This window comes from Neophocaena asiaeorientalis, unplaced genomic scaffold, assembly GCF_003031525.2.
Source record: "Neophocaena asiaeorientalis asiaeorientalis breed wild unplaced genomic scaffold, Neophocaena_asiaeorientalis_V1.1 scaffold514, whole genome shotgun sequence".
In the NCBI taxonomy this organism is placed as follows: domain Eukaryota; kingdom Metazoa; phylum Chordata; class Mammalia; order Artiodactyla; family Phocoenidae; genus Neophocaena; species Neophocaena asiaeorientalis.
Genome location: NW_020174914.1, coordinates 196,124 through 222,810, shown reverse-complemented (window position 1 = coordinate 222,810; position 26,687 = coordinate 196,124). Strand labels below are relative to the sequence as shown.

Sequence of the window (26,687 nt, the reverse complement as noted above, 5' to 3'; positions counted from 1 at the left end):
TGATCCAACTGAATAAATCAATGTTTATAAACGTTAACTTTTCACACATGAAACAAGGTATAAACCTCCATTTATTTAAGTCTTTATTCATGTACTTCAGTAAAATGTATCTTTTTTCTTATGGGCCTGGCACACTCTTTTAAGTTTATTCTGCTTTTAGATTTGATCTTTTCAAAGGGGGTGAAAAAACCCAGGTTGTTTTGCCTTTTAATTTTGTCAGTGGTCACCATGCTTGCTTCTGGACGTCTGTTTTTCACCTTTACCCACACTATGCCAAACGGGAAAGTCCACTGTGGACCAAATCATGTTCCCTTGTATTTCAGCTGCCAGTTGAGTTCATAAGGAAAGGATAGCTTCCAGTACTTTGACAGCCCAGAGAGAATGTCATTTACAATTTGCAGATGGGTGACTTATCTGCTACAAGAATTTGGTTGAATTCTCCTTAAATCTTCTTCTATTTAGTGGGCTGCATTTGATCATTCACTCAGAACCTAAATTTAAGGGATTGGCAGTGTGTAAGGTTTTTATTACCTCTTCAGTTATTTAACTGCCTGAAGAGAGAGGAGGAGAGCTACACTCGAAGACCACCAGAGTCTAGGGAATTTTATTTTTAATATTACTTCATCTGGTACTGTATCCACTACCTACAGCAGAAATGTTTAATATAGGTTACTCTTTCATTTTGTTGTGAACTTGCCATATTGGTAAGAATTTTGAAAAGATTAAAAACAAAAAACAAAAGCCTCTCTGCTGGCTCTCTCTTTGTTGCATGGATGCATATTTTCTCTGCACTTGTACCTTTTTATCTGTAGGCCTTCATTTATGGACTCTGGTCTAAGCAATTTGGCTGTACTCTTGCACTGAGGCTTTATATCCCTCTTCTAGTGAAACTCCTTGCTATTAGCCAACTGCCAGATCAGAGAAGCATGACAAAGAGTGTCCCTTTGGGTACTTTCCTGTCTAGCTACTCTTAAATGTCTTAGGTCAGTAGTCTCTTGTTATTGACCTGTGGCAGGGAGTGATGCCTCAATTATGACACACATCTTCAGCCCAAATCCTTGAAACTAAGAGATAGTAGAGAGAGTATTATGGGATTTGAAATTAGTATTTTGATTATCATTTTGTCTTATAGTTTTTTACTTCAAGAGTCCATCTGAATTTTTTGATAGCATAAGATAGACACTTTTATTTTTAAATTTCATTTGACCAACAAATAGGGCATACTATTTTAATTAATTCCCTAATGTCAAACTATTATTCCACTGTGAAGATGAATCTAAATGTGTTGTAGTGTATTTTTTTTAGTGTGTTAACAGGTTCTATTTGTGAATGTATTTATATTTATTTATCTATTTATCTATTTACTGAGGTATAATTGACATATCATATTATATCAATTTCATGTGTATAACATAATGATTTGATATTTGTATATATTATAAAGTGATCACCACAAGTCCAGTTAACATCTGTCACACACCAAAAAATTAAAACAGAATTTCTTTTTCTTGTGGTGAGAACTTTCATGAATAGCTTCTCATTGACAAACATAACCCTCATCAATTTTTATTTGTCTGGAGTCCTTAATGGACTTTTTACTCACCTTATTTCAGGAGCACTGTGTTTTCACCTAAAAATAGACACAGGCATTCCCTAATGTTTTATTTTTAGTTCTCATCTCTTTCTCTGTATTTCCTATATACAATTTCATCTAGTTTTGTGGCTTCAATCATCTCTGCTTTGTGCATAACTCCCAGATCTTACTATCTACTTTTGCATTTGCTATAGGCTCTGGTTCATGATTGATGCTTTTAAGTCAAAGCAACATGTCCCAAACTGAGCTCATTATCTTTTACCTTCCCAAATCTACTTCTCTATTTGTTCATTCATCTTTTCATTTATACATTCATTCATTGTTGTATTTATTGAATACTTTCTTTGTATCAGGTCCTGTTGCTGGATGTACGTTAGTGAAAATGGCAGACAAGCTCACTTCTCTGAGGACGTTTTCACAGAATCAAGAGACATGCACACAGCAGCACACAAGTTAGCAGGTAAGTGTGGGATGGCATGATAAGTACCAAGTCATAATGAGTTTGGAATAGAATGAAAGAACAAAGGGAGCACCTAATCTTGACTTGGGTGTCAGGCAAAGCTTCTTAAAGAAAGTAACATCTAAGTTAAGTGCTAAAGCTTGAATAGTAATTTAGCCATGAAAAAGAGAGAAGAAGAGAGTGTTCCAGGTAAAGAGGACAGTAAGTATAAAAGTAAGAAAGGTAGTGGCACACGAGCAAGCCTAGAAATAGTAAATAGTTTGTTATAGCTGGACTGCAGGGGGTATGAAGTAATGAGTTTTCACACTGGAAAGGTAATCAGGAGCCAAATCTTTAAGCCCTCTTTAAGTTGTGTTAAACAATTTGTACTTTATCCTAAAGGACAGAGAAAATATTGGAGGATTAAAAAGAAGAGAGTTATATGATCAAATTTGAACTTAGAAATATCATTTTGACTGCAGTGTGAAGGTTACATTGAAAGGCCAAAGGCAGAGGAAAGAACAGTTAGAATCAAATGAGAGGAGATTAAATCTTTGATTGAAGTAGCGACAATAGAGATGGAGAAAAGTTAAGGATCTTAAAATATATTTTGAAGGACATGGTGATTTCATTAATTGGGGCTTTAGGGGGAGAAAACAAAGATTTCTGGCTTGAGTAATGGGATGTATAAGGATATCTTTGTGTGTGTGTGTGTGTGTGTGTGTGTGTGTGTGTGTGTGTGTGTCTTCTTCTGAAACTTCTTCTGACCAGCTGGGTATCCTACAATTCAGTTAAATTCTTAATATTAACTACCCTGGAGGTAGAATCAGACTCCACAGGTTTAAGGGCTCGGTCCACAAATCTGCCCCCACTTCAGATTCCAGTTGCAAGTACTGAGTCACCAGATTATCCACACTTCTTTCCCATTAAGCAGAAAGTCAGGGGTTTCCACAATATGCCCCCTTCCATTTTCCAGGCTCAATAATTTCCTAGAATAACTCACAAAGATCAGGTAAACACTTTACTCACTATTACTGCTTTATTATAAAGGATGAGACTCAGGAATAGCCAATGGAAGAAAGGCATAAGGCAAGCTTTAGGGGAAGGGACACATGACCTCTCCAGGTGTACCACCCTCCTAGCCCCTTGACATGTTCACCAGCCCAGTAGCTCTCCAAACCCTTTGATGAGGGGATTTTCTGAGGTTTCATCAGAAACCTCATTAGAATAAAAGATGCTCCTATAACCCTTATCACTCAGGAAATTTCAATGATTTAAGGAGCTGTGTGTCAGGAATGGGGAACAAAGACCAAATATTTATTTTTTGTTATACTACAACCTTCTCCTGAGAAATGGAACAGAAGAAGAGGAGCAGGTTAGGGAGGAAATTTTGAGTTCAATCTTAGACATATTACATTTGAGTTTCCTAATGCATTTGTAAGCATAAACAATCAGTAGAAAGTTAATGGGTCTAGTGTTTAAGAGAAAAATCTGAACTGGAAACTTTGCCTTAGTGATCCTTAGCACAGTAATGGTTATTGAAGCCATGAAACTGAATGGAGAATGCCAACAGTGAGCACACTTCATGAGAAGAGAGAGGATCCAGATGTGTATTTAAGGGCTCAACCAAGAAAGGGAAACCTACAAAGAAGATGGTGGGGTTATCAGAAGAGTAACAGGAAGAATCACAGGACTAAGCTAACATATTTTGACCATGTGTGTTCACTGAGCATTGAGTGCAGTTAGCACTTTGTATGGGTTGGTTTTATATAAAACCAGAGAGTGTGGAGTCAAGAAAGTCACAAGAAGAAAGTGTTCAACACAGATGAAACAAACTATAGAGCTGAATGCAACCAAGACATTAACTATGGTAGATACTGAAGTGTGTTTATTGTATTTAGTGCAAGGAAGTCATGGAAAACTTGAGAAAAGCAATTTCTGAGGAGTATTGGGAGCAATAACCATATTACAGTAGGTCTAGGAAGTAATAATGGAAGGCAAGGAAATGTTTCTCATGACTATTGCTAGGAACCCCATTATTCCAAGCATCCAGAATTGAAAACTTGACTTCATCTTGGATCTGTTTCTTTCGTCTTCTGATGTGAATTCTAATTGCACAAGGACTTTTGCTTCTCTCTTGCTTCTCTTTGTCATTGCCTCTAAGAGGGCCACTCTTGTTCAATCCTGGGCTCATACTCCTGCACCTCAAATCCAGTTCCTATTTAGGGAAAATCATACTATACCTATTATTTAAGGCCCAGTTCAATTGCTGCTTATTTGATTAAATCTCCCAATAATTTCATACTCAAGCAATCTACTTTTCTCTAAACTCTTATAACACTTCATAGGTACCCTTTTATAATATTTATAACTTTCTGCCTTGAGTGTGACCACCCACATAATTGTCTTATGTTCCTTCCTACATGTTAACTTCATTAGAGCAGAAGTCGTATTTATTTTTACTTCATACATATTTCTTAAAACAACATCTAAGTACTTATTTTGTTTCTGCATGATTTTGAGCTTTTAGACCTTGGGCAACTCCCATCTAGGTCTTCTGAATATTATTCCTTCCAAAAAATGATGATAATATTATCTGTTCTGCCTATTTAGTATTATAGAATGATTTTCAGAATTTAAAAAAATTAATGTTTTTGAAAATGCTTTGAAAATGGTAGCATATATACCATTAAGATATAAACAATTTATTATTTACACTGTTATTGCCAATGCAGTGTAATAGTGTTTTTATTATAGTAGTGATACTAATATGATTGTTCTATGTTAAAAATTGCTAGTCTATTTAGTTATGCAGCAATTCAGCCAATTAGTAGTTTAAAGTTTAATTTCTTCAATTCATGGCATATAACACCTGGGGTGAAGTGTCTGCCAATTTACTTTGATGAATAATTCAAGAAACAAATATTTTACTCAGAGACCATTTTTTTCCCCTAGGTGTTTATATTAGGAGATAGCGCTGGTGATTTTAATCGCGTCTTAAGCCCCATTCATCACTTTATTGCTCTTTTACTTTTTTAAGTGCAAAATTAATGTGTGCTTATTGTACAAATGCAATCCATTCTTAAGAGTATACATAATAACTAAAACTCCAATTCCTGGAATAACCACTGTTAAAAATGTTTGGTATGTTTATTTCTAGAAATTTGTTCCACATGCACACATATTTTTATTATTGTCAATGTTATTCTCTCTATATCTCTCTCTTTCCTCACCTCTGTGCTTGTATATATGTGCGTATGTATGTATATACACACAAAGGTGTGTATATATATATATATATGTGTTTGTGTATGTGTGTGTGTGTATATATATATATATATATATATATGTAAAGTGTACATATAGATTTTGTGGTAGGCATAATAAAGAGCCCCCAATGATGTCCACACCCTATTCCTCAGAACATGTGATTATGTTACCTTACATGACAAAAGGGACTTTGCACATGCAATTACGGTTAAGGATCTTGAGATGGGAAGATTATCATGAATTATTTATTTGGGCCCAATACAATCTCATGAGTCTTTAGAAGTAGAAGAGGAAAGCTTAAAAGTGGGTCTGTGGAATCTAAAAAATAATATGAATGAATTTATTAGAAAACAGAAACTGGGCTTCCCTGGTGGCGCAGTGGTTGGGAGTCCACCTGCCGATGCAGGGGACGCGGGTTCGTGCCCCTGTCCGGGAAGATCCCACATGCCGCGGAGCGGCTGGGCCCGTGAGCCATGGCTGCTGAGCCTGCGTGTCCGGAGCCTGTGCTCCGCAACGGGAGAGGCCACAACAGTGAGAGGCCCGCGTACCGCCAAAAAAAAAAAAAAAGAAAAGAAAACAGAAACTGACTCACAGATATAGAAAATAAACATGGTTATCGAAGGGGAAAGGAAGGAGGGTAAATTAGAAGTGTGAGATTAACAGATACACACCACTATATAAAATAGATAAACAATAAGTGTTTACTGTATAGCACAGGGAACTATATTAAATATATTGTAATAACTTATAATGGAAAAGAATCTGAAAAAAATATATATGTATATAACTGAATCACTTTGCTGCACACCTGAAACTAACACAATCTTATAAATCAACTATATTTCAATAGAAAAAAAAAAAGTCAGATGAATGTGACATGAGAAGGACTTGACCTGCCACTGCTGGCTTCAACGATGGAGGAAGGGGGCCATGAGCCTAATAATGCCGTGGCCTCTAGAAACTGGACCCTGCCCTCAGTTTATAGCAGGAAAATGCAGATCTCAGTCATGCAAATATGACGCACTGAATTCTGCCAACAAATTGAATAAGCAGGGAAAGGGGATCTCCCCTATAGCCTCCAGCAAGAAAGGCAGCCCTACTGATACTTTGACCCTAGCCTAAAGAGACTTAAGTATGACTTCTACAGAACTGTCAGATAATAGATTTATGTTGCTCAAGACACTAAATCTGTGACAATTTGATATGATAGTGATAGATGACACACAGATATAAATGTATTTCTGTAGCTATTTACATAGTTTTGCAACTTAATTTTTCTTAAAAAATATACATGGACACCTTTACATGTCATTTACAAAAAGGGCTCACTTATGTGCACAGCTTTGCTCATTATGGGTGTAATTTTGTAGAAGAAATTGTTAAACATAGAATAGCTCACACAAAGAGTGGATATACCACTTTATCAGATGCAGCCAATTTGCACTTCCAAAAGGTTCTTTCAACTAACATTTCCACCAATAATATATGAGAGTGTCCATATTCCACATCTTAGCCCAAACTGGATGTTATCAGTTATTTTAATGCCATGACCTTTACCTTTTCCAGGAATCAAAACTGCTTTTATGACTACTGAGTGTCATTATTCATTCTTTGAATCTCACATGTATTCTAATGTGACACATTAGAGCAGTGGTCCCCAACCTTTTTGGCACCAGGGACCAGTTTCATGGAAGACAATTTTTCCACTGACTGGAGTGGGGGGATGGTTTGGGGATGATTCAAGCACATTACATTTATTGTGTACTTTATTTCTATTATAATTACATTGTAATATATAATGAAATAATTATAAAACTCACCATAATGTTGACAGGGGCAGAGCTCAGGTGGTAATGCGAGCGATGGGGAGCGGCTATAAATACAGATGGAGCTTCGCTCACCCACCTGCCGCTTACTTCCTGCTGTGTGGCCCAGCTCCTAACAGGCCGTGGACTGGTACTGGTCTGTGGCCTGGGGGTTGGGGACCCCTGCGTTTGAGGGCCACACATGATTTTATGAGAATATCCTCTTGACCTAGTAGATTTTCTTGGTGTCTATGATGAATTAGCAGTAGAATATTAATTATTCACTCAGAAAATATTTAAATACAATTTTGAATAAAAGGTCCATATTTCTGAATCCCAAAGCTTTCTGCTAGGACTCAAGTGATGGGACAGCTAACTGTCCACATGCGATTGGATACTTCATGTACCACAGTTGATGATGTTACCTACATTTGCCCTGATTCCCATTCCACTCTCCAGCCTCTTCCTACCACCACTACCCTTCCCACCCCAAGTTCTGATAGTATTAGTTCATAAGTAACTTAAATAAAAACATAAAATGGGCCTTGGTATATTTTATGAACACATAACAGCTAATATGCAGTGAGTTAAGTCTGCAGTCAATAGAGGACTCACAAAATAGAATAGCTTTCATAAAAAGTAGGTAAACTTTATGAGAGAAGCCTTTCATGGGGAATTTATTTAAAATTACATTTGCTTACCAGGTATCCCCAAATCTCTCCTAGATTCTTCTTAGATGTTTAAAATCATGAAATATTTTGAAATCTACATTAAAATTTACTTTTGGAATATACTTTAAAATATGAAATACAGGTACCTACAATCCACTTAAAATTTAGTCATATTTGCCTGAGACTTTTTTTCTTGTTTATGTGAATATTTTTTGGTATCTCTTCTAAAACTGTCTGTACTTAATGAGTTGTTGCTATTATTTATATTGTTGCCTTTGTTGTTTGGCTTTAAATTCTCTCTTTGCTTTTGACACTTAAAGTTCTCTCTTTCAGCTCTGTTGCATATTAAAACCAAACAGTTTGCAATTAATTTTACTCAGCATCTCTGTGTGGGGCAAGGGGGGCTATCCACATTGATTAGTGCACCCAGTGTTACATTCACCAGAAGTTTTCTCTTGAAATTTAAAGTAAGGTTCATGTGAAGAATTGATGCTTTTCCTTTCCTCCTGATAATGGCATCTCAGGCTACACTGACAGAAGAACACTTTCAAAAATAGAATGTATTCTGCACTGGCAACTCAGTCGTTTATTTTGGATGCTAAGTCATACAGAGAATTTTTAAAGAGGTAAAAATACTCCTTTCTAAAAACTTGGAATGAAAATTAGAAACATATTCATTTATTTTTAGGGTTTTCTTGTAGAAGTGGGGTTATAGTGTTTTCTGGAGCTCCACAAAGAGTTAGGACCAGTGTACAGAAGGAATAGGGAAACCCCTTTGGGTACAGTTTGGGAAAGCTTTGCATCAATTTGTCCTGACTTTATGAGAATCATTTGCCTATTCTTGGCTGTTTCAGAGCAAAGTCTAGCAACCACATGTCCGGAGTGGAAGAAGAGATTGTTCTACTAAGAGAAATCTTGTCCAGCCACATGCTAAAATTCTGAGTGGCCATAACCCCAACAAAGCCCCAGTAGATGCAAACCTGATATAATCAAAGGGAGAATTAATGAGCCTAAGCCAGGTACCTCCAGTCAGTTAGCATATTCAGACCTGTAGATGAGTATAAGTAGGGGTTATCGCTGAGCTGTTCACAGTAGAAGCTGGAGGGAAAAGAAATCTCAGGTCAGGAGGCAGAGATAGAAGTAGGAAGAGGAATTGTGTGGGGACTTTGAACATATGTAGGAAGAAATCAAAATCAAAAGAAATTTTGGAGAAAAGCTTGAGAGAAGCCAAAATCTTCTATTCCTTGGTAAACCCAATATAAAATTTCCTCATTTTCCTTTTTTAATGCAATAAATATCACTGATACTCATCTGAAAAATACTTTTGAAGTCAATACTTCCTCATTCTTTTGATACTCTTTCTGTACTTTTCATGAGCAAATTGCAGGGAATATAAAAGATAATGTTGCAGAATGAAAATACTTCATATCTTGCAATACATTCTAAATCTATAAAAGCAGTTAAAATGTATGTATACAGCTATGTTTTTAATACATCTTTTTGAGAGCAGATTATATTTTTCTAATGAATCATAAAATATCATTGAGAGATAGTACTTTACAGCATATATATGTATTTTCTCCTCTGTGAAATCATAAATGGCAATTTGACAAGTTCTGCTTTTATTGTTGCACTTTTCTCATTTCAAAAGATGATTAAACATACTCAGAGAATTTATTCTGAAAGAAGCAGGAGTAAAAAAGTATTACCATCAAGTTACCACACGCATGAAAAAACACACACACACAGTGCTTTGTTTCTTATTCAGTCAATAAAGGATGAATTTTTGGCGACTAGATAATTCAATTAAATATATTTGAAGACTTACTACATGAAATGCATTGAACTAGGTGCTATAAAAATACACAAGTGAGTGAAAAAAAAGCCTGCCTTATAGGAGCACAAACTCTTTTGAACATATGGACCATAAAATATTATTGAAGTAACCCAAGCAGTGTTAAGTAGATAATTAATATAATTACTGACAGCGTATAGCTCTGTATCTCTTGGTAGATGGCAAGCTCGTAGAAGACAGACATTTCTTATGAATTGAAGTAGTCTATAGAAGTCACCCCCCACACCAAATTTTGAATAAATGCATAATCAAATAAAGCCAATTATCATAAAACTAACATATGGAGCAATCTCAACAAACCAAAACCAATCAAAACAACCAGAATGAGATTTGGTAAATAAAAACACCTGGTTAAGTCAATGTAATTAGTTTTAACTCTGTGGATATATTTGAAGAATGCTGTTTCACATCCCAAGAACCTTCTCAAGTCTATATTAAAAAAGAGTATACAATATATCTACTGTCTTTCTCTTCACACACTATTTTTAGACCAACCTGGGCATCTTATAATTAATGTAATGTTTACTGAATCCCTCCTGTTCATTGCTTCAGTTATCCAACACATTCATTGAACACTCTATTAGTTTCCTATGACTGCTGGAACAAATTACTACCAACTTGGTAGCTTAAAAAACATACCTTTATTTTTTTGCCATTCTGCAAGTCCGAAGTCTGAAGTCAATTTCACTGGGCTGAAATCAGGGTGTTGGCATGGTCACTCTCCCTTCCGAGACTTAGGGGAGAATCTGTTTTCTTGCTTTTTCCAGTGTCCAGAAATGCATTCCTTGCATCTCTTTACTTGTGGCCCCTTCCTCAATCTTCAAAGTCAGCAGCATAGCATTTTGTTTCAATGAACACACTGCCTTTTTCTCTGTCAAATCTCCTTCCACCTATAAGGACAGTTGTGATGACAGGACCCACCCAGGTAATCCTTAGCTCCAGATCCTTAATCACATCTGCAAAGTCCCCTTTGCCATATGAAGTAACATTCATAGGTTCAGGGGAGATTAGGACCTAAATATCTTTGGGGGCCATTATTCATCCTACTACAAGCACCTACTATGTGTTGCATGTAGGAGACACAGCTGTGAGTCAGACATCTCTGTACCTCCACTCATGGAGCTTGATATGATGGAAGGAAGAAAAGATGTACAAGGCACAGACCTGCTTTTTAATTGGGTTCTCTAACAGAAAAAATTTTTATCAGAGAATAAATGCATGTCTTTTCTTCTTTTCTTTTAAGAGAAATTGACAGCTACTTCTTAAAATAAGCAGGCACAGAAGGATCACCTTACGACAGATACTGTTGAGAAGAATTACTTGTGGACTCTCATATATAAACAGAGGATGAGTGGGCTCATCTGTCTTAGGAAATAGCAGCCTTTTTTTTTTTTCCAGTGACTTTGCAAACTGTTCCTTTTTTATGTCAGGAGAGTGTGGTGTAATGGCAGAAGAAAGGTTGGGTCAATTTGGTTAAGGAACCTAAAGCATCCTGGAAAGGAAGAAACTCAAACACTAATGCCTTAGGAAATGAATCTGTAAAGCTTGGGTTTAAGTGGTGTAAAATTTTCAGTTTGGCTGATTAGGGTATGAAACTAACACACTATCACAATACATGACACTTCCTTCCCTCAAAACACCAAGAGGCTCTGGATCAACCTGTGAAGTAGTTTCCCCACTCAGGAAGTGTTGCATATCCCTGCTGGCCCAGCTTTCAACTAAAGGCATGCATCTGTCTCAACTGCCACCATGCCTGTGAAAGGAACAGGGTGTCCCTCATGAGAGATGGCCCATACCCAGTCACTGGTGCATTTACATCTAGCAGCACCAGTCAACCAGAGGTGAACATCCTGCCACTTCTGTATGGGAAGGTATGACACTGGAGCTCTCTCCCATCTCCATCACGCAGGAGTGCTGTGATCCGGGCAAGTGCTTGAATCAGAGAATGACAAGAGCCTTTGTCAAGACATTTGGCCAGTCTAGTTGCCGTCTTAGTTTGTCCAGGGATGCTATAACCAAATACCATAGACCAGATGGCTTATAAACATCATTTATTTTTCACAGTTCTGGAGGCTGGAAGTCCAAGATTAAGGTGCCAGTATGGTGAGGTGAGGATCCTCTTCTGGGTCGTAGACTTCTAGTTTTATCCTCATATGGCAGAAATGGGCAAGTGATCTCTCTGAAGCCTCTTTTATGAAGGCACTAATCCCATTCATAAGACCTCTGCTCTCATGGCCCCACCTTCTAATAGCATCACCTGGGGAAGCTAAGGAGATACAAACATATAAACTGGGTGTAGCTAAGCAGATTATTCCAGCCCAAAACTTGAATCTTGAAGAAATGAGACAAATAATGCAGGCAGAATTGAGAAATTATTCATGGTGGTATCAACAACTTTGAGGGTTCAGTACATCCCTGAAAATATCAGTGTCCTAATCTGTACTGTTGTATGAAGCTGTGCTCCCAACTCCCAGCCCTTCTGGGTTCCTATCCATTGCCATTGCCTAAAGGACTAGCCTTCACCTTCATGCTGTACTCTGTAGCTTTTCACATAAAGCCTATCTGTGTTTTAGCTGCCAGATTCAGTTTCTATTCCCTGCAAAAAATAACTCTGACTGATGGGAGTGGAGAGGATGTGGACAGGAACTGAGAAGACATCTCAGGTGAGTGGAGAGAGAATGGCATGATTGCCTCGGAGACTCTAATAAAATCTCCAAGACTGGAGGGGAAAAAAAGACTTGAAATACAGCTGGCCCTCTGTATCTGCAGGTTCCACATCTGCAAATTCAAACTCAGGTTGAAAATTATTTTAAAATAATTAAAATTCCAGAAAGTTCCAAAAAGCAAAACTTGAATTTGCTGCACTCCAACAACTATTTAGATAGCACTTACATTGTATTTACAACTATTTATATAGTGTTAACATTGAATTAGGTATTATAAATAATCTAGACATGATTTAAAGTATAAGGGAGGATGTTCCTGGGTTATATGCAAATAGTATGCCATTTTATATAAGGTTCTTGAGCATCCACAGATCTTAGTATGGGATGTTGGTTCTGGAACCAATGAATCCCCTGCAGATACTGAGGGGCAACTGTATTAAGGAGACAGACAGTAGGACAGTTTGGGGACTAGAACAAACATATTGGGAAGTAGGGTTAAATAATAACGACTAAGTAACCTAATTTTTCACTCTATTATCACCCCCCAAAATTGTTTGTTGAATTCTGGTTACATGACAACAATTTTTGTTGGCTCCGGACACATAAAGATAAAAATGGCAAAATCTATGTTGTCAAGGAGACACTAGTCTTTTCCAGTGCAGTAGGGAATTTCAGGACACAAACTCCTTTCAGCTTTTAATTTGACCATTTAGATAACTCTCTCTCTCTAAGGCAAATTATTGTCACCCATTTATCAGTTTTAAAAATTGATAGAAACAGAAATTGAGTAATGTTTCCAATATCATAGAATCCTAGAAGAATGAAAGTAAGGGAGTGTGGGCCCTGAGGGTTGTATTCTCTATTTTAAGAACACATACCTATTTGCTAGTTATGGTTATTATAAATGTATAAGTTTACTGTGAAAAAATATAATACAGAAAAGAGGGGGTTGAAAATCCATATCTGATAACAGAAAGGCTGGTGCCACCAAAATCTGCCTTGCTAGTTACCACTTGACCCAGCTGTCCCTAGGCACATTATCAACTTGGACTCTCAGAAAACCCTTCTTCCTGGAATACACAGGCCTGCATTAAAATTCTACTGCTACAATTCTAATATTCCTCTTGAAACTGTAATCAAATAGAATAGGGAGCTTAAAGCCTGAAGTGGTATAAACTCACTAGCCAATCAGAAAAGGAACAAGACAAAATGTATCTCTCATGACCAAGAGGACACTGATAGCTCACCTTTTTCCAAATCCCCTATTACTGCAAGAGAAGAAAAGAACTAGAAAGACATGCACTAAGTTATAAAACAAAACTGCATGATGCAGAGCTGGGAAATAACACTAGTGCATGGAAGACAAACAGGGGCTTTCTTATATAGAGCACTGATGAGATTGTCCAAACCTAGTCCTCACTCATAGATGGATGCCACAAATGGGTGGTTTCGCAATCTGTCCACAAGCCACAGCGGCATACACTGTGGTTTTCAGTCATCTCCCAGCATAACTGCAGGAGCCCCAGTTTCCTGAAGACTCTATATAGTGGTGTGTTGTGGTGAATTGAAATTAATTAGCTAGGGAAGAGCTTCTCATCTAGGGTGCCATTAATGTGTTACAGGTATGCCAGTATATCACTCTTTTGAACACTAGGATTTACCACATAGGGTCTGGGATAGTCAGAGTCGCAGATCCACCATGTTCACTGCGAGTAGGCTGTTTGCCTCAATGTTTCATGAAAATATGATTTTCTCTGTTTGACAAAATGTGAACAAGGATGGAAAGCACTAGGCAGAACCACCACTCACTAGCCTGTCTAAACCAGTAAGTCTGGGAAAGTCTGGGGACACAATTCAGTCAGTATATACATTGAACCTCAGTAGACCTCTGCCAATTCCATTCCAATTAAATCCAAGTAGGGATTTTTATGGATCTTGGCTGACTCATCTTAAAGTTTATATGAAAAAGTAAAGAGACAAGAATAGCTTAGGAAATTTTAGAGAAGAAACGTAAGGAAGAGGGGCTTGCAAAATGTTTGGATACATAGAATTGAGTGCATGGTCATTCATTAAGTTATCTGTACTTTTCTGTGTTTAAAATATTTTGTAATTAAGCGTTAAAACTTTTAGAAGAAAATGAAAGAGAATAGCTTATGGCCTCTGGTTGGGAAGACCCCTGTAAACAAGAAAGCAAAAAGCACAAAATTATAATCTAAAAAATTGTTAAATTCAACTAGCAGTACCTTAAAATATACAGCATTTGGTCAACAAAAGATACCGTAAAAAGTTGAAAGACAATCCACAAGCTAAGAGAAGCTATTCATAACACGTATAACTGACAAGAGGGAAGTACTTAAGCTTTAAAAATATATAAAAATTATCAACAAATTAATTTTCAAAAACAGTCAAGCCAACAAAATGAGCCAAAATTGAGAACAGGCATTTCACAGAAACCCAAATAGCCACTAAGCATATAAAGATGCACAATCCTATTAGCAAGGGGGAAAATGCAAATTAAAAGATCAATCAGATGCTACCACCAGGCAAAAGTTTTAAAATCTAACAACAGCGTGGGTGTTATGGATAATGATGTGCCAGCCTAGTCCATGTGAAATGGATTTGTGTGTAGCTGAATCTCAAAACCTGAATGTGCAGTGAAAAAAGAAGTTAGAGGAAAAGATGTAGTATAACTTACATAAAAATACAACACCAGGATAGCTATATTTTTAGGGACTTTTACATATATAACTTTTCAAAAAAGCAAGTAAAGGAGTAATATAAAACTTAAAATAATAATTATGTCTGGTTGGGAGGGAAAGAGATACTTTTAAAGAGGCCTCTTAAAAGGCTTCAAAATGCTGGTACTTTTCTGAATCTTCAGGTATGTAGTGGGTACCTGGGTATTCCTTTTATTATTCTTTAAAATGTGCACATATGGGATACGTTCACATATGTATATTTCACAATTAAAATTTGTTTAAAAGATCCAGTGAGATTTTAAGGAGAGCCCTTACAAAATCGTTCGCATTAGCAACTTCTAGGCTGTGAGGATTTCCTTGTTACTATGTAACCAAACAAAATAGAGAATTCTCTTGGCTTCTGAGGCTGATGTAAGGTGAAAAACCTTCAGCTGTAACCCCTATTTCAAAAGTTCTTGCTCTTCGCAGCTGCTTCATTGTTCTCAATTATTTCTATAAGTATTCCAACACAAACGTGATTTTATAAATATGTTTGCAAATTAAAAATGTCATCTGTTTACTTTTTAGCTTTCAAGTAAAGTTTCATTTTTTTTTAAAGGGCAAGCGGTTCCTTAATTTAAAAAATGTGAAAACAGCCAGTGTCCTCCAGTTAAAAGCAACTTCTGGACACCTCACATCAAATACAGCTGTCCTTTATTAGTGAAAGCTTCCCAGCAGAACCTTAGAAAACCAGTTTCTAGGAGAGGAATGAGTCATCTCTAGTTGGGGAAAGAGTATGCGAGTCCAGCCCAACTCTACACTGCGCCTTTTCTCCACTCGTAAGAGACGCCCAGAAAATGCTCTCTCTTCTCTCACCCACACCCCTTCCAGTCCCTCACAGACCCCAGGGGTTTCTGCCTGGAAGCCAGAGACCCTCCCACTCAGTGAGCCCCGCCCCATCCCGGCCCCGCCCCTCAGGGCTCCCGGAAAGCTCTGCGAGCGCTTTTCGGGAGGCAGGGCTGCTCGGCCTCGCAGCAGGGCCGCTGTGGGCTCTCTGTACTCCCAGCTTCAACGTCTCGGGTGGCCGAGTCTCTACTGGTGGCTGAATTCTTAGACCCTGGTGAGTGGCTGGAGGATTCTGGGCCCTGCAGATGAGGTTTTGGCCGGTAGCAGGGCCACTCCCCAGCGCCTGCGCGCTCACCCGCCAGCCAATCTGCTCGCCTGCAGACGGCCTTTGACCTTGCGCCCCTCCGGGTGGCGGCTGGGGGCTTCAAGCTGCGAGCTGTGGGACCTTGGGACACCCTACTCTGTCACTCTTACCCCTTACTTTGTCTGGGTTAGTTTTATTGCCTTCTATATTACTACTTTATCTCGACCCTGCTGGCGTCGTCTCTGCCACTTCTTTGGAGCGGAACGTCCTGTCGCCTCGGTTTTCCCTTCCCTCCCCAGCAAGCTGGGTATTTCGGGAGTGACGGAAGTCTTTCAGAGCCGTGTCCCTTTGTCCCCAAACTCGGCCTTGAGCCTTGCGGGCAAGTGGGAAGGTCGAGGCCTACCGGGCTTGGGCTATAGCAGGAAGGTGGAGGGCTCTGGTCTCCATCAGGCATGGCTTTTCCATTCACCTGTTCACACGTTTGGCACTATCATCTTAGACTGTTCTCGTTTGCTAAATCGCAGGGTGCAACTCTGCTGGAATAGTATCTTCTCCCATTTTCTAAAGGAGCAAATTGAAATTTAGTCAGTTAGGTTAGTTTGTTTTCGCTTCAGTGTTGCAAGACCCTACGGATGAGAGTTAAGGGAAAATGCGGAAGTGCTTAAAAAAATAAATAAAACAAGGGAGGAAAATGTTAATTATATGACCTTAAAAAAAGGCAAATTGGACTGGAATGGGTTGATTATGGTAAAGTATTTGGACAATAGTTTGAAAGAGAAATACAAAATAAAATCTAGGTATTGGTAATATTAAGTTACGTTGTTTGCACATCGTTTTCATGACAATGTGTTACTCCCTTCATGTTGAGCTATATGTAAACCATGAAAAAATAGTGTTGTGTAGTGAATCTTGTGGATTTTCACGCTTTATGCATAAAACATTACCAGAGCTGCTGGCTTTTAGTCACACAATGAATAGTAAGTGTATGATAAGATAATAAGCTTTCTTCAGATTAAATTTGGACTACAGTTTATGAGTAGGTAACATAATCGTTGTTTTCTAAATCCATAATCTTTAAATGAAAACATGACCACATGTCAGCAGTTTTCATCTGTCACAAAATTTATGGTGTTGTATTCTTTAAACTTGATTTGTCTAAAATGTTGTAGTAAGGTGGAATAAGATGAGGACAGGAGCTTGAATTCTAGAGCCATACTTCTCAGCTCCTTGCTAGTTGCTTAAACTCAGACAGGTTACTTAGCCATTTGTTAGCCCAGAGACTTGGAAAAAGTTACCAAATGCTTTGTACCTTAGTTCAGCCATCTGTAAAATGGTATTAAAAAGAAGTTCTACATCATAGGTTGCTGGGAAGATTAAAATGGAAAGATGAGATTATGCTTAACTGAATTTCTGTTAGCGAAGGGGTACAAGTGTTTACATTAAAACCGACCTAATCAAGGAACTCGTGGTACAGAAACGGATTTTGAAAGTTCCAGGTGTGTCTTCTAGTGTTAGTTATATTTTTCTACAATGGCTTCTTAGAAAATAATATTAGGAAACAGCTAGAAAAAGAAAAAAGCAACCAGAAATCTGTATAATAATAAATAATTAAAAAGTGAAATCTTTTTGGCTTTTCTGAGTAACAGGGTAGGAGCTAATCCTTTTTGAAATCATAATTGATATCACACTAATTCTGAATCTCTTATATCTCACTAGACCTCCAAGTCAAAAACAATCATTTAAAAGATGAAAAGACCTCCAAATCACCAAACACAAAAATAGAAGCCATCGAGTTTCAAAAGAACGTATTATTTCTATGTATTATTATGTCATGTAAACTGCCCTTTGAAGATACTAGATTTTCATTACCCAGTACCTTGAGTATTGAGTACATTACTACTTTTGGAACCTTTACATCTGCAATTAACTTGGATTTTTTTTCTCTGAGGTGATTTCTGAAACTTCTTTCTTTTGTTGAAACCAGATAAGTAGTTCTACCACTCCTTTTCTACTAAAAATCGTTAGACTTGCTAGGCATCTCAAGTTTCATCGTTTTGCTAAGTTGGACATGATAATTTTTATTAAAATGGATTTTTGAAATTATTAGATCTATCTATCTATGATTCTTCCTATATAATATGTTTAGTATAGATTGAACATGTTAACTATATGTATAGTCAGTAGAATCTGTTTATACACATACTGCCCAAATAAATACCAATGTCAAATGTCAACTATATGTATAGTCAGTAGAATCTGTTTATACACATACTGCCCAAATAAATACCAATGTCAAAAACAAAAGGGCCAGAAATTAAATTCTTTAAGCTGAACACTTAATGGCCACTGACTAAATGTAAGACATATTGGGTTCTACTAGAGTGTAAAGGTAAGGACTCTATTTCTGGACCTTATGGAACAATCTAGTAGTGGGTATAATACATTAAATAGCATGAAGCAATACATTAAAAAAGCCAATTTAAAAAGTAGGTAGTGGTGTAATAGACTGTATGGGATAGTGAGTACTTTTCACCCTGGAATCATTGGGAGAGGTATCAAGAAGAGGCAACAGTTCAGCCTTGTCTTGAAGGATTAGAGTAGTATTTCAGAAGTTAGCTATATGGAGAATAGGTATTTAGAGAGAGTAAACTATGTGTTGGTTATTGATTGCTTGCCAGACACCCATCTTTAATAATAATCATCATGAGAATAAATAATTGTTCATATTTATTCAGTGTTACACTAAGCCAGAAATGATTCTAAGGGTTTTATAATATTAACTTATTTCATCTTCACAAAAATCCTCTGAGTGAGGTAAATAACTCGTGAAGATGAGAAAAGAAGCGGGGAAAAGATCAAGCCACTTGTATAGGTGAAATGGCTAAAAAAAGGCACAGCTAGAATTTGAACCCGGGCATTTGAACTGCAGAGCCCATGCTTTTAATCACAGTGGTTTGCTGCCTTTATTTAGGTTGAGATGCCTTATTGTTCACTGAGATCAGGAGGTTGGGGTAGAGCCAGTGGATCACCTGTAATGATGTGGTAAACATTTTAAATGAATGAATTAAATAAAAAGAAAAGAGAAATTAGATTTAGAGGCAAAAGGGGGGGAAATGCGGCTTTTATAAATAGATATTTTGTGTTTTGTGTTCATCCATAGCTCTGAGAAATGAATCTAACAAATAGAAAAATGTCTCAGAACTATTTGTTTCATATATTTCTTCACTTTTCTTTTTTTTAAATCCGATCAGTATTTACATTTGATTAAAACATTACCCTTTTACATTTTATTTCACATACGTTATCTTGCATGATTTACAGAACAACTTTGTCAGAAAATAGAACAGTTAATTTTTTTCTTTTAAGATGATTAAAAAAACTCAGGGTCACACAATTAGGTCAACAAAGCTGATTTGAACTTAGATCTTCAGATTTCAAAATCAATATTCTTTCCGTTATGTATCCTGACTCTTCCATGCATTTCACCCATTTAGCTAATCAGCATTTCAAAAATCAATGTCTTACTAATTTCTGAATCTAGCAGTCATTCCTCCCATTCTCTATGATTTGTCAATATTCATTACCATTGATTATTTCCTCATAAAATACCTACTCCAAACAAACTTTTCTTCCTTATGAAATACTATGTTCTAATTTTAGAAGACAGCATAAGAAAATATCACTGAGTAAATGATTACCCAGAGGTAATCATTATACATGTTTAAGTACACTTCCTTCCTCTCTGTAGTTGAGATTATATTATATCCATAATTTTTTTTCTACTTAATGGCTTGTCAAAATTCTTACCTTCTTTAAGTAAAGGGAAGGATTTATTTTTATCTTGACAACTTGGAAATTTTAGGACAGCAAATCATAGAAGCAGGTCAAAATGGTTATCTCATCCTTTATTCCTATGCGCAATGCTGTCACATTCCATACATAGGAATATCACTCCCTGGAGTCCTGCAGTGCAAAGCTTAAGGACTGTATGAGTTGGTCCTTCCCCGAAATAAGCAGGTATTATGTTAAGAGTTCATGTCCTCCAGTTTGCTGGTGATAGTCTTTTTTTTTTCTTTTCCATTTTCAAATAATTTTAGACTTAAAGATTCAAAAGTAATACAAACAACTCAACAATCCCTGTGTATTTTTCCTGCAGCTTCACCAAATGGTAATATTTTGCCACATTTGCTTTATCACTACACACACACACATACACACTCATATATTACATTGTATATAATTTTACATACATATATGTAATATGTGTACATATGCATATATATGCATATATGTATACATATATATATATGTAGGTACATATCTGTGTATGTGAGTATCTTAATATGTTGTCTGATGTATCTTTGTGATTAGATCTGGATTAATACTGACAGAAATACCACAGCAGTGATTCTGTGTTCTTCTTAGAGCATCCACTCTGTAGACTCAAGATATCTACTTATTCAAAATTAACTGCTGAAGTTAATTTTGATCATTTGTTTAAGGTGGTGTCTGCTAGGTTCTGCACTGTTAAGTTACTATGTCTCTCTTTGTAGTTAATTGAATATCTTTTGGGGGGGGGGAGATGCTTTGCCAATATGTAGATATCCTGTTTCTCATAAACCCTGCTTCTTTTAACCCCTCATTTAATATCCATTAATGATTCTTCCTTGATACAGTTATGGTAGTAGCCAAATAGTGATAGTCCAATTCCATTATTCCATCTAAATTTATTAGTTGGTATTCTAAAATGTCTTCTTTATTCCATTTATTTATTTTTACATTTTTAAAATGTCAGTATAGATTCATGAATTCTTATTTTAATGTCTATAATTTATTATTCTTCGTCATTATTTTGATGCTGAAACTGTCCCAGATTTAGTCAGTAGTTGCCCCTTCAACCTGACTCCTGTATCCTATGGACATGTCTCTACAGTTTTTGACTACTTCCTGATTTTCTGGCAAGATGTCCCAAGCTCATCTTGTACTTTCTCGGCCACGTTCTTGGAATCAACCTGGTTCTATCAAGTAGACAGGGCTACATACAATTCAGAGTCTCGTCATCAGATGTGTTTATTGCTGCCAGGATTTCTTTGGTTCTATACTCTCTCAGTGGACAGATCTAGGAAATAAATTGCATGTATTTATATGTGTACACACCCACCTACCCACACACACACTCCTATTTATTGATCTTTTAAAAGCCATACATCCATACTGATACTGCCAATTGCAATCTGACAACACAAGTTTTGTTTTAGCCTCCCACTTCCTACATTTGTAACTCCCTTTTTTTTTTTGTCAGTGAAAAACCTGGGCCCTATTTCGCAGCATATATTGCTTATTTTTACAATACACGTTAAGTATTTTAAGAATTGCTAATCTGTTTCATAGCAAAAAATAACCCACTTACTAACTGGAGTTTAACATTAAATATTTTTTGTTTGTTTTGAATATGTGAAATATAACGTGGCTCAAAAAGACAAAACTGCATAAAATGTTATACTCTGAGAAGAGTTACGTCCATTCCCCACCCTTCTACCCCATTTTCATCTCCCCTTATTTTCCACCCAGTTTCTAACTCTAGATAATCAACCTTATTAGATTCTTGTTTTTCTATGTTTATTTTGCTCACTTGAGAAAATGGATTTTTTCTTACTTGCATTTTGCTTTTTTCATTTAGCCAGTATATCCAGAATATCACTTTCCGTCATCTCAAAGAGCTCTTGCTCATTTTTTTCTGAATACTCAACATTTTACAATTACAAACAATGCTGTATATGAACTTATGTACTTACTATTGGTTGTGTATTTTCAAGGTAAATTCCATGAAGTAGGATTGCTGAGTCAAAAGGAAAATGGATGTGTAATTTTTTTAGATATTGCCAGTTCCCAAAAAATGTTGTACAAATTTGCATTCATTAGCAATGCATAGGAGTGCTTCTCACTGTCTTGCCAACAGGATGTAGTTTCATACTTTTTATTTTTTGCCAATCTCATAGATAAGAAATGATACCTTTGTGAGGTTTTAATTTACATTTTTCTAGTTTTGAGTGACACAGAAGATCTTGCAAATATTTTCATTCAGTTTGTCAGTTGTCCTTTCACTATTTTGTAGTGCTTTTGATATATATATTTAAAAATTAATGTAGTTAAATTAATGTTTTTTATTTATTGCATCTGAATTTTGAGTCATAGGTATAGAAAGCCTTTCACTATACTAAGGATATAAGGGAATTCAGGTGGGATTATATAAGTATTTAAATGATTCTAGCCCTAAAACTTAATTTTTCTTTGGGAGATTAGGGTAGGAAATAGGGGGCGTTATTTAAAACCTCTGATTGAAAAGTAGCTGCAGAGGAGCTGAGAATTAAGTAGAAAGTGGCAGCTGAGAAAATGAATAGAGCTTTTGGTAGTTTCATGGCTCTTTGGGGACCAAAATTGGAATTCAGGGCCCTTCCAAAGCCCATCCTAGAGGAGGGATCTTGATAAATACCTGTGACTTTGATATCAGAACCCATGAGTATAAAGGAGTAAAGATGAATCAGAAATACACCTAATCTTCGGAAGGACTTATACCTAGTTTTGAAGATTTCAATCTCTGATTATATTAAGATAATCTTCCTCTACTCTAGAAGTCTTCAAGAAGCAAAAATAAGCTTTCTTGGAAGGAAAATAATATATAGAGCCTCACATTGTCTCTGAAATTTTTCATATATGATGTCTGGAATTCAGTAAAAAAATAACCTAGCCTATAAAAAAAAAGAGTTACTGTACAGATATTAAGAGAGGAAAAAACCAAACAGGCAATAGAAACAGAATCCTAATATTTCAGATTCAGGTTATTAGAGGTGGACTTTAAATAAATGGGATTAAAAAATTCAAGGAGTTAAAAGAGAAGATGGAAAATTTTAGCAGAGAACTGATATCTCTAAGAAGAGTCAAATGGAAATTCTATGACTAAAATTATAACTGAAATTAATTAATCACTGCTGGAGAGAATCAGGAAACTGAAAATAGTTCAGAAGTAAATATTCAGACAACCATGGAGAGACAAAAGGAGGAAAATTTTAAAAAATATTGAAGAAACACATGGGACATAAAATTCTGATGTGTGTAATGTATTCCATAATGAGAGATGAGAGAGCAAGAGAGCAATAATTGAGCAAAAGCAATATTTGAAGAGATAATGTTCAAGAGTTTTACAAAACTAAGGAAAGATACCAACCCAGAGATTGAAGAGGCACTTTGAACCTCAAGCAAGATAAAAGTTAAGAGAACCGTACTACTATATATTCCATAGGAAAACAGCTGAAAACCAAAGATGAAGAGAAAAAATATTAAAAGCAACCAGAGAAAAAGAAAATACATTATCCTTAAAGGAATAAAGAGAAAAAATAATAGTCGGATTTTCATCATAAACAATCAAAGACAGAAGATAAGGGTGGTGCTGAAAGAAAATAATTATGAATATAGAAGTGTATACATAAAAAGTCCAAGTGAAGGCAAAACAAAGATACTTTCAAACAAAGTAATATGAAAAGAGTATCAGCAGACCAACACCAAAGACCCTATTAAAGGGAATTATTTCTTCATCCTAAGGGAGATTATTTTAAATGGAAATATAGAGCAAGTGAAGAACAAAGGAAAGGGTGAATATAATGAACATTGACTGTACAGAACAATATAGTATCTGGAGGGGTATAAGGTATATGTAAAAAAATAAAATATACCAAAATAGGAGCCAAAAGTTGGGGCAGGGATAAAGGAAACAAAATCTTCTAAGAGTGCTTTCATTATTTAAGAAACGGTAAAGTTCTAATTCATACTGGATTTTGACAAGTGAGAGTACATGCTTGTAATCACTAAGATAACTAAATTAATAGCAAAGAGATTGTATGATTAACAAGGAAATAGGGAAGAATGAAACAATTAAAAAGAAGATAAGAGGGCTTCCCTGGTGGTGCAGTGGTTGAGAGTCAGCCTGCCGATGCAGGGGACGTGGGTTCGTGCCCCGGTCCGGGAGGATCCCACGTGCCACGGAGCGGCTGGGCCCGTGGGCCGTGGCCGCTGGGCCTGCGTGTCCGGAGCCTGTGCTCCACAATGGGAGAGGCCACGGCGGTGAGATGCCCGTGTACCACAAAAAAAAAAAAAAAAAAAAAAAAAAGAAGGTAAGAGAGAAATTAGGGCCAGTAAGAAGGAATCCAAAAGGAAAGCAAGTAGAAGGGTAAGTAGACTTAAGGATAAAAGTAGGAAGTAGATTTAAAGCTATAGTATCCATATTTGTAGAATTGTAAATGTGCTGAATACTATAATTGTTGGACAGAGACTATCAGATTAGATTAAAACCAACAATAACAATAAAGCAATGTCATATTTTAAAAAAACTAGTCATTTAAGGTGACAATGAGGTGATAAAAATGTATTTTGTGCCAACATGAACCCAATAAAATATGTTATAGCTATATTAATATTAGAGTGGAATTTAAGTCAAAACCCATCAGTAGAGAAGGGAAGGAACATTTAATTATAAAACAAAATTTAATACTTCAGGAAAATATAACTCCTAAATTTGTCTCCACATAATAACATCAGTGACAATTATATAATGTAAGCAGTTACAGACATGGCATAATGATGGTGGGGGATTTTTAACACAAGTAGAAGAAAGATGAGTGAGAATATGAAAAATATAACCCACATGCTTAGTGTACTTGGTTTGGTAGACATATGTAGAACTCAGTAACCACTAGCTACCTAATACATACTCCTTTCTGGTGCATATGGGATACTTAACAAAATTGTTCATAGGTTGAGCCTTAAAGCAAGTCTCAACATATTTCAAAGGATTGAAATCACACTGGAAATGTTTTCAGTTAACTCACACTAGAAATCAATAACAAAAAGATATAAATGTATTTATTTATAAAATTTTAAAATAAATCTAAGTAGCTGAAGCTCATTTTCAGGACAAAGCCTCATATTGAAGAGTAACTTCTGGAAATAACTTTCAAATTGAGCAGGGTAGGAACAAAATAAAAGTGAGGGAAATAAAAAATTCCAGGTAAACGTGGGAATGGAGTAAACCCCAACTGATATCGGAAAAAAATTCAAGGCCATATTAAAACTTCACAAAAACAACAGAAGAATGATTGCTAGAGTCGTGAAGCTAGAAAAATTATCATGATTGAACATTCATTTCAAACATTAAGGAAAAATTATTTCATGTAATATTTAGCAACAAAAAAAATAATTTGAGTCAAATTCCATGCAAAGTCATTATGGGCAAAAAAGTTAAATTTGTAAACACTTGAAGCATGGCAAAGAACCATGTTCATAAATATATAACAACTGTAACCTAATATTTAAATACAAGTAAACAAAGTAAATATGTGAGATATGAATGAACAAGTAAATTACAATTATGAAAACTCAGAAATGAGAGAATATTAAGATAATTAAAATCGACAAAATTCATATTCCTATCTGAAAACTAGAAGACAAACATAACAGATAATGCCATATGAGAAATAGAGGGTAACAAGACACTTAAAAATCAAAATTAAATGAAGAAAGAGGTGAAAAAGAAGGTGCAGTTGTAAAAATTCAGCAAAGATTCAATAAAAGTAATAGCACTTCTTGAACAAGGAAAGCAAAGCAGTGAAACAATACTAAAGTTAAAATTGGAAGTATTTGCTGACATAAAACAGTAGATGTTACTAGGTTAATTTCTTAATAGGAAGATAAAGGATTTCTTATGTGATTGATTCTGTTTTCTCTACAAAGTATAAGACATGTCTATCTGAAGAGAATAAAGGAAATTGGTGATTTAGTAGCACGTTTGATGAAAAATGAGAAAGAATGAAATAATTCTTTTGAGGTTAGAAAAGTGAAAGTACTGGGGTATAGTAATAGGTTTGTTAAGCCATCTTGAATGTCCGAAATTTATGGTCATAAATTCAGAGTGAAAAGTCAACATGGTGTGTGTTTTTCTCCAATATCATTATGTAATTCTGGATCAAGGTCAAGCCAGACATCATTTATTTGAGGTTCTACCAGATAAGTATTAAGGAAGGAGAGAAGTAAAGGAAGTTAAGGGTAAAGTTGTCCTTTAGTATCCGTGAGGGGGCTGGGATTGGTTCTAGGACCCATGTGGATACCAAAATCTGTGGATGCTCAAATTTCTTATGTAAAGTGGCATAGTACAGTTTGCTCTCTGTATCTGTGGGTTCCTCATCCGTGGATTCAAACAACCTGTGGATGTGGAGGGCCTACTGTTTTGCAAATGAGGAATTTCAGTGCTGAACTATGGCCTATAAACTGCTTCACTAGAGACAAAACATGAAGAAAAAATGTGGTACTGGGCTTCCCTGGTGTCGCAGTGGTTGGGAATCCGCCTGCTGATGCAGGGGACACAGGTTCTTGCCCCGGTCCAGGAGGATCCCACATGCCGCGGAGCAGCTGGGCCCGTGAGCCATGGCCACTGAGCCTGCTCGTCCGGAGCCTGTGCTCTGCAACAGGAGAGGCCACAGCAGTGAGAGGCCCGCATACCGCAAAAAAAA

The 26,687-nt window shown here is 36.4% G+C and overlaps 1 protein-coding gene across 1 annotated transcript in view; it reads left to right on the top strand.

Annotated features, from left to right (window-relative positions):
- Window positions 1–15,981: 15,981 nt before the first annotated feature.
- MANEA (mannosidase endo-alpha) overlaps window positions 15,982–26,687 on the top strand; it is a 77,929-nt gene continuing 67,223 nt past the window's right edge. The window contains exon 1 of the mRNA XM_024760428.1: window positions 15,982–16,098. The gene's annotated coding sequence lies outside the window, so the exon portion shown is untranslated. The remainder of the gene's footprint in view (window positions 16,099–26,687) is intronic.